This window comes from Mauremys reevesii, linkage group 1 (genome assembly GCF_016161935.1).
Source record: "Mauremys reevesii isolate NIE-2019 linkage group 1, ASM1616193v1, whole genome shotgun sequence".
Classification (NCBI taxonomy): Eukaryota; Metazoa; Chordata; order Testudines; family Geoemydidae; genus Mauremys; species Mauremys reevesii.
In genome coordinates, this window is record NC_052623.1 from 161,275,326 (window position 1) to 161,285,160 (window position 9,835).

A 9,835-nucleotide genomic window follows, 5' to 3' on the forward strand; every position below is an offset into this window, starting at 1 on the left:
TCTCATGTTGGAATCTTTTGGCAAATTTGATATTATTTATAGTGGGGTGGGAATTTTGCTCACAAAAGGGTACATTTCAGTCTATATGCTTTGTATATACAGCATGACCATTTTTAGCTGGTATGATTAGGATTAAAATAACATTTTATGTTTGTTTTTAGTAAGTATTTTATTGAAATATTATAAAGAAAGTGAGGTTACCATAGACAATATCCTTTTATAGCTTCAAAACCTGTGCTTTGAGGGTAGGGTTTTCAAAAATTTCAGCACTAGCTTAACTCTGTTCCCACTGCAGTCAATGGGAGTTGTACCATTGATCTATCTCTGCTTCCATTGAAGGCAATGGTAAAACTTAACCTCAGTGGCAGCAGAGTTAGGTTAACTGGGTGCATCTAAAAATCCCACCTCATGTTATTTAAAACTGGATTGAACTAAATGTTTTAAATAAACCATAGGGAACAATTGAGGGACCTGGTAGTGCTGCCATTGGAGTCAGTAGAGTTCTTATTGCCACCACTTCCCGTATTAAAACTTCTAGGAGAGAATGCAGGGGGAGGATTCACCTCACATTGAGAAGAATCTGTCATTGTCATGGGGGATGGGGTTTGCCCACCCTCATTCTTTTACAGAATAGGTTGTAGAATCCACCATTGAGCCATGCGGATTCTTAGGCTACAGCCATCCCCACAGAGTCCCTCTGCCTCACAGCGGCTCTGGCTTCCATACTCACTCTGTCTTCAAACACACATACACAGTAGCACGAGTCTATCAGAGCTGCACTACCAGGGACCCCTTGTTGTTTTCTTCTGGAAAAATCATTCAGCCCCAGTTAAAAGTCTAATATCCTATGACCCACAAGTGCTAGAAAAGAAGGCTTTATACTAGTGGTCTCCAAAGTGGGGTGCGCAAGAGGATCCTTCGGGGTGCGCGGCAGGAGGAGCAGCGCCGCTTCGGCAGTTCAGGCAGCTTTTTTTGCTTGGGATGGCAAAAATGGTAGAGGAGGTGTGTGCTCAACAATTTTTTACTAATAGGGGTGCATGATCAAAAAAATTTGGAGACCACTGAAAAGCACAGAGCGCTGGGGATCTCCCCGCTCTAAAGAAATACAGCACTTGTTTCTAATCCTGCCAGGTTACAAGACACCAGACCTGAAATCACAAAATGATATATAGAAAAGCTATTTCAGATAATTTAGAGGTTTCTGCTATTTATTTTTTTTTTTAAAAGGCTATACTTACAGTACTAAGGTAGCTTAATTTACAAGAAGAGGGGTATCAAAAATAATCCTAATACCATAAAAAATAAGTTACAGGTTTAATGAACTGGAGTCTTTCTACTTCCTCAAAAAAAACAGGAGTACTTGTGGCACCTTAGAGACTAACAAATTTATATGCCGAAATAAATTTGTTAGTCTCTAAAGTGCTACAAGTGCTCCTGTTCTTTTTTGTGGATACCGACTAACACGGCTGCTACTCTGAAACCTTTCTACTTCCTAACATTTAAAAAGCAAAGAACAAAGCCTTAATACTGCAATTTTTGAAAAGTAAACAAGAAGTGACCCCCTTTCTTGATGCAGGTGCAAAACAAGTTGGTGTTTGGTGTGCGTGCACAGCTGAACAGACCCAACAATTTTTTATTTTTTTTAAATACTGGTTAGTGTGAACCTAACCACAGAGCAAGGTACCAGTCAGTGGGGATTAAAAATCCTCAAAGGGGCAAATAAAGGTCCCTATAATACTCTCTCTCTCTCTCTCTCTCTCTCCATCCCCAGCTGAAGGGGGAAATGTTTTATTTTACTGTTTTGAGTGTGTAGTTATTGTGGAAAAGCTAGGTTCATGCATGAATGAACCTGAAGTTTGGAGTATCCTTTTTCTCTCTTGCCAAATTGAGATTACTGTTTGCTGCTAAGCACTTCAGAGGAAGATCCTTTCCTTTGCACTGCAGCACAAGAAGAGAGAATGACCCTAACACTGCCCAAACTGAAGTGTGTGCGGTTATGAATAAATTAAAGGCCTGATTGTATGAGGCAAAGGAAAAGTAACATAACACCCCAGTGCCCTGTAGTGAGACATTGGTTTAGTGGATAGAGCCACTGGCACTTGGACACCTGGTTCTAATCCTGGCTTTGTCACTGGCTTCCTCAGTGCCTTTGGGCAAGTGAATTCACTTCTTTGTGCCTTAATTTTCTTAGCTGTAAAATGGAGATGATACTGACCTCTTTGGTAAAGTGCTGTATAAGAACTAGGTGATATTAGTTTGCAGGCCCTTGTTTCTACAACCATTACACAAACAGTCCCACTGAAGTCCTTCTCCATTATTATCACTGAGGACTCAGATCTTCACAAAAAGAAGAAAAAGTCACAGTCCCTGCCTTGAAGAGTAGATAGCCTAGGTTCAACGTCAGGGTGAAGAAACATATCAACGGGGGAGGAAAGGCACAAGATCACTTAGTAAGGAATGTGCACATCTTCATGGTTCATTTTTTGGTTTCTACTTTTCTTGCCCCTCACTTCTCACAGCCTTGCTCCACAGATGGATCCAGTAAATTCCACTTATTGCCCCATCCACAGGACATTACTAACTACCATTTTGACAGATATTAAAGGCCAATGCTACCTTTTGGGGATAATATTGTTTATGATGGTATGTATGTACTAAAATACTCTGTGGCGAAGCAAACTTTCAAAGTATTAGATACTAGAAAAACAAATGCATCATATTTTCCCTTCTTAATTAGGTAGGTTGAAAAAATAGGTCATAGCGTACCTTAGATGGGTGGGTTCATGATATAATAAACCCCACAACCATAATCATTATGTTGTGCTGATATTCAAAGGAGTCATATGTAGTGAGTACTCCGAGTTGGTCCCTCTAGTCTTTTCCTTGCTTCCCTCATGCACAATTATCTTTGAGTTTTTTAAGGTTATCTTTATTTTGTGAGTTTCAAATGGTGCAACTATCTCTGGCTATCATGGCTGTGAACGAGCTAGATCACCCTCTCCATGGTAAAATCTGGGGGAGGAGACTGAAGAGAAGGAAATCTCCACAAGGACCCGCTATTGAAATTTCTCCAACATTGCCCTGCTAGAGGGGCAAGGCTTCCTCCTTCCAAAACAGGTTTTGAAACCCACCCAGAAACCTTGCAGATTCCCAAGGATCAACACCAGCTTTGATCTCCATCACTCTGGCAACATGACTTTAATGGTGCAGCACTGGGTGGGGGGGGGCTCCTTCTAGCCACAGGTGCCCCAGATCCCCTAATAAAGGTCCTCAACCTACTCAGTTCTCAAGCCTTCCCTCATGTAAATCTGTGCCCCCCCCCAGAGCACCCTGTATGGGGTACAGGGGGATGGTGGAATGGAGAGAGCTTACCCCACCTTCAAGATGGGAGAGGAGAGATCTGCATGTGGAGGTTCCTCTGTCTGCAAATGTAGGGGCTTGTCATTAAGCTTGTGCAGTTTGCCATTGCTGAGTACTAGCCTCGTTCTTCACTCAACCTGACAGCCAGAATGGCACAAGCAGGAAACTATTTCTTTTCTGATTTTATTCAGACCCTTTGTTTCAGGAGAAATTTGAATGGGACAAATAGAAAGAAGCAAGTGCAATTAAGAAAGAAAAGAAAAGCGTAAAGACAACTAGAAGTCAAGTACAGTGTCATCCTTAACAGGGGCATAAGAGATTCCAAAAATAATTTCATAGGCCTGCAAGAGGGTACTTCTCTGAAAGATATTAGTAAACTTAACTACAGGGAGAAAAAAGCAACTTTATCCCAGAAACCACAATAGGTGACAGGGTGGCCTGGTGATAATAGCTGCCGTCCACAGGAACCAGTACCCAGAGCCGTGATGTCGCATGCACTATACCAGCTGGGTGGACAAATATATTTTTTAAGATGCTTTGACTTCTAAACAAGTTCCATATTCAAATAAAATATCAACTACTACTATCAGGAACTGTAGGCATGGAAATTTGCTTTATGTGGTTTCACAAAATGGGAGGAAATTTCCACAGGAATTTGATGAAGATCATGTATCTGTACCCTTACTCTTCTCTGCTCTAGTTTTTACTTCATTCACCAGGCCACCTTACCAATGTGCTTTAATCTTGTTCTGGAAGGATAACATTGCAGACTGAGCAGATAGTTGTCTCTGTGTTATTTCGGTCCTCTCTTAGATCCTTTAGAGATTTGCCAATTAGTGTTGAATTTTTTTTGATTTTTGACCACCTGCCCAATAGAAAATGGACCATGGACATTCACATCATTCATCTATCAACGATAAACGAAATCATCATCATCAGATCTTTCAGTTCATCATTCTTCATTGATTGGGTCTATTAGGGTTAAAAACTGTGTTCAATAAACCTGTGTTCCATTTCCTCATTCAATTCTTCTCCTTTTGTCTTGTTTGGAGGAGGAGAAAGAAGAGGGAGAGAGGAGAGAGAAAAAGAGAAATAAATAAGTAACAAGAGACTTACTGCCTTAATACTGATACCTCAGCAACAGTGGTTATGTAAAAGAGAAGAGAAGACCCAGTTTTTTTTTGTTACTTACTTCGCAAATCAGTTAAATGGAAATCAAAAGGAAATCAAAAAAAAAAAGATAGAAGAGCTGGAAAACACAGGCCAAAGGAACTGTGGGATAGTGTTAGCAGATTCTCCGGACACATTGGGGGCCTGCTGCTGTTGTGTGTCTGCAAATTGCCTGTGCTTGGAGTCACATCACAGTCAGTCACAAGTCAGTTGCTCTGGGGCTGAGGTGGTCTGGGTGATTGTGTGAAAGATGGTGTGGTGTGTAGGGGCTTGGGCTTAACCCTGAGTCTGAGCCCCGGTTTACTATAGCACTAGTTACACATTACACTGCAGCCTTCTGAGGGGTGAGGTGTTCAGACAACACTGTAGGTAGGGCAAGTGATGGTGCACGGTAGGTAGTAGGGCTAGCTTGATAATTTAGCTAGCTTTATATAATATCAATATGCAGCAAGATGCAGATGCAGCATAGGATGAGATGTGACCAGACCAGTATACCAGGGCTGTTGTACTGTACTGGGGTATGTGTACTGTACTACTGTCCATACTGCTGCATATTTGCTATTATTGCTATGCCTGCTGCTATTATCTATCCAGGATTACCAGCTTCCAGGGCTTTCTTCACATCTCTGGCTGCAGTTTTTGCTTTTTTTGTTTGTTTTATTTTTTTTTTTTTATTTGTTTTTTTTTTTTTTTTTTTTTTTTTTTGATATAGATTGCCTTTTTTCTTATAGCCTCTTTTCTAATCATAGAATCAACATTAAAATCAATCTAGTCCCCCTGCTCAAAGCAGGACCAATTCCCAACTAAATCATCCCAGCTAGGGCTTTGTCAAGCCTGACCTTAAAACCTCTATGGAAGGAGATTCCACCACCTCCCTAGGTAACCCATTCCAGTGCTTCACCACTCTCTGAGTGAAAAAGTTTTTCCTAATATCCAACCTAAACCTCTCCCACTGCAACTTGAGACCATTACTCCTTGTTCTGTCATCAGGTACCACTGAGAACAGTCTAGATCCATTCTCTTTGGAACTCCCTTTCAGGTAGTTGAAAGCAGCTATCAAATCCCCCCTCATTCTTCTCTTCTGCAGACTAAACAATCCCAGTTCCCTCAGCCTCTCATCATAAGTCATGTGCTCCAGACCCCTAATCATTTTTGTTGCCCTCCACAGGACTCTTTCCAATTTTTCCACATCCTTCTTGTAGGGTGGGGCCCAAAACTGGACACAGTACTCCAGATGAGGCCTCACCAACGTCAAATAGAGGGGAATGATCACGTCCCTCGGTCTGCTGGCAATGCCCCTACTTATACAGCCCAAAATGCCGTTAGCCTTCTTGGCAACAAGGGCACACTGTTGACTCGTATCCAGCTTCTCGTCCACTGTAACCCTTAGGTCCTTTTCTGCAGAACTGCTTCCTAGCCATTCGGTCCCTCGTCTGTAACAGTGAATGGGATTCTTCCGTCCTAAGTGCAGGACTGTGCACTTGTCCTTGTTGAACCTCATCAGGTTTCTTTTGGCCCAGTCCTCTAATTTGTCTAGGTCCCTCTGTATCCTATTCCTGCCCTCCATGTATCTACCACTCCTCCAAGTTTAGTGTCATCTGCAAACTTGCTGAGAGTGCAGTCCACGCCATCCTCCAGATCATTAATGAAGATATTGAATAAAACCAGCCCCAGGACCGACCCTTGGGGCACTCCACTTGAAACCAGCTGCCAACTAGACATGGAGCCGTTGATCACTACCCATTGAGACCGATGATCTAGCCAGCTTTCTATCCACCTTATAGTCCAATCATCCAGCCCATACTTCTTTAACTTGCTGGCAAGAATACTGTGGGAGACAGTAATAGCCCAGCATGCAGCATAGAGCCTTCATAGGCTTATGTTTTTCTCTCTTACGTGTCTTTCTGTCTCTCTCTCTCATGTTAGTAAAAGAGGACCTTATAGTATAGGGGTGACAAACTGGTAAGAATTTTTTATTGTGTTTTTATCCCTGCATAATCACTATGTAAACAATTTGTAAATGAATTTACTGTGAAAGCTACACGTAAAATAAAAGAAAACATCATTAGTTAAATAATTGTGGACATGATCCTGCTCCCTTTGAAGTCATGGGAGTTTTGCCATTAACTGCAGTGCTAGTAGGCTCAGGCCAGCTGGGGAATGGATTAGAAGAGAATAAAATGCTAATCACATACCGTCCATGCCCCCATAATGCTCTATTTCAAATATCTTTAAATAATAACTTTAGGAATTTATGCTTCCTATGTAATGATTGCTTCCTATAGGAGTCCCACTGAATCAATAAATAGAGTCCAGGAGGGACCAAACTTGATGGAAAAAAAGATGATGATACACTTCCGAGCTTTGCCCATGTGAGTTTTCAAAATGAGGCATTGCTACAGTAGATTATGCAGATTTTCAAAATATGATCATGCAGCTGTCTGAGCTCCACTGGCCTCCTTGATCTGGGCTCAGTGGGGCTTGAGTATGACCACAAGCTCTGCTACATTCCACTGAGCTTGGATCCTTCTTGATTTGGGGGAAAAGATAAGTGGTGGTATCTCCCAACCACCACCTACTTGTTTTCCCTCACAGCATATTGTTCTGATCTGTGATCCTCTTCTTTCTGACATGAGGAATAAAACTATGGACGAAGCTTAAATTACCATCATTTGGACGTCTGAGTTAACGCCTCACTGAGGGTATGTTACACTACGGGATTATTCTGATTTTACATAAACCGGTTTTGTAAAACAGATTGTATAAAGTCAAGTGCACGCGGCCACACTAAGCACATTAATTCGGCGGTGTGCGTCCATGTACTGAGGCTAGCGTCGATTTCCGGAGCGTTGCACTGTGGGTAGCTATCCCATAGTTCCCACAGTCTCCCTCACCCATTGGAATTCTGGTTTGAGATCCCAATGCAAAAACAGTGTCATGGTTTATTCTGGGTAAATGTCATCACTCAATCCTTCCTCCGTGAAAGCAACAGCAGACAATCATTTCACGCCCTTTTTCCCTGGATTGCCCTGGCAGACGCCATAGCATGGCAACCCTGTAGCCCATTTTGCATTGTCACTGGCACCGTATGTGTACTGGATGCTGCTGACAGACACAGTACTGCAGTGCTACACAGCAGCATTCATTTGCCTTTGCAAGGTAGCAGAGATGGTTACCATCCCTATTGCACTGCCTGCCATTGTAAATTGGCGATGAGATGACGGTTATCACTCGTTTTGGACCGTCTGCTGCTGTCATGGGTGCTCCTGGCTGGCCTTGTTGAGGTCGGCCGGGGGCGCATGGACAAAAATGGGAATGACTCCCCGGGTCATTCCCTTCTTTATGTTTTGTCTAAAAATAGAGTCAGTCCTGCCTAGAATATTGGGAAAGTGTACTAGAGAACCAGAGAGCACAGCCGCTCCATGTCAGAGCCCCAGAGATCCTGCAGAAATGATGAGCTGAATGCCATTCTGGGGGGTGCCCCTGCAACAACCCTACCCATTGCTTCCCTCCTCTCCCAACCCTCCTTGGCTACCGTGGCAGTGTCCCCCCATTTGTGTGATGAAGTAATAAAGAATGCAGGAATAAGAAACACTGACTTTTTAGTGAGATAAAATGAGGGGGAGGATGCCTCCAGCTGCTATGATAGTCCAGGCAGGACATTAAAGGGTGGGCGGGGAGAGGAGTGCAGCCTCTTGCTGCTATGATAGTCCAGGCAGTACAGAATCTTTTCCTTAGACATCCCATTTTTACCCAGGTGCCCCCGGCCAACCTCACCGAGGCCAGCCAGGAGCACTTACGGGCTGATGATGAAGATGGATATCAGTCATATTGTACCATCTGCCACCGGGAAGGGGATGCTGGTGTTCAGCGCTGCAGCACCCCATCTACCAGCAGAATGCAGTAGACATAGGGTGACACTGAAAAAAGGCGAGAAACGATTTTTTCCCTTTTCTTTCGGGTGGGGGGAAGGGTGTAAATTGACGACATACACCCTGAAACACCCGGGAAAATGTTTTTAACCCTTCAGGCATTGGGAGCTCAGCCAAGAATGCAAATGCTTTTCGGAGACTGCAGGGACTGTGGGATAGCTGGAGTCCTCAGTACCCCCTCCCTCCTTCCATGAGCGTCCATTTGATTCTTTGGCTTTCTGTTACACTTGTCACACAGCACTGTGCTGTGGACTCTGTATCATAGCCTGGAGATTTTTTCAAATGCTTTGTCATTTCGTTTTCTGGAACGGAGCTCTGATAGAACAGATTTGTCTCCCCATACAGCGATCAGATCCAGTATCTCCCGTACGGTCCATGCCTGAGCTCTTTTTGGATTTGGGACTGCATCGCCACCCGTGCTGATCAGAGCTCCACGCTGGGCAAACAGTAAATGAAATTCAAAAGTTCGCAGGGCTTTTCCTGTCTACCTGGCCAGTGCATCCGAGTTCAGATTGCTTTCCAGAGCGGTCACAATGGTGCACTGTGGGATACCGCCTGGAGGCCAATACCTTCGATTTGCGGCCACACTAACCCTAATCCAACATGGCAATACCGATTTCAGTGCTACTCCCCTCGTCGGGGAGGAGTACAGAAATCGGTTTAAAGAGCCCTTTATATCGATATAAAGGGCTTCGTTGTGTGGACGGGTGCAGGGTTAAATTGGTTTAACGCTGCTAAATTCAGTTTAAACGCCTAGTGTAGACCAGGCCTGAGATGAATGGGATAGTTTGCATCTCTTAGAGCTATTGATTCAGGCTCTCTGCAGAGTCATCTCTACATCACTTAGGCTATGTCTACACTAGCACTTCTGTAGGTATAACTTATGTCTCTCAGGGGTGTGAAAAAAACACCGCTCTGAGCAACATGTTACTCTGACAGAAGCACCAGTGTGCACAGCACTATGTTGGCGGGAGATGCTTTCCTGCTGACATAGCTACCACTGCTCGTTGGAGGTAGTTTAATTATGTCAATGAGAGAGCTGTCTCCCATTGGCACAGAGTGGCTACACGAGCAATCTTACAGCGGCACAGCTGCATTGGTAGACATGGCCTTAAATTCAGTTTATTTTTCTGAGATTTTCTTCACAACCAAATCAGCTAGAGACTTACTAATTAAAAACAAGCTGAGAATTTGGAAAACAATATAGCAACTTAAGAGAGGTACCAGTACATGGTACTGCCAAGTACTGGCTGAATCTGAGCCTTGAAGTCCAGGCCCAAATTACACAATATTATGGACACTTAATTACTTTAACCACATCCTCGTTGCTGTACTCTGATAAGAGATCCTGCCTGTTCATGGAAGGCTATTTC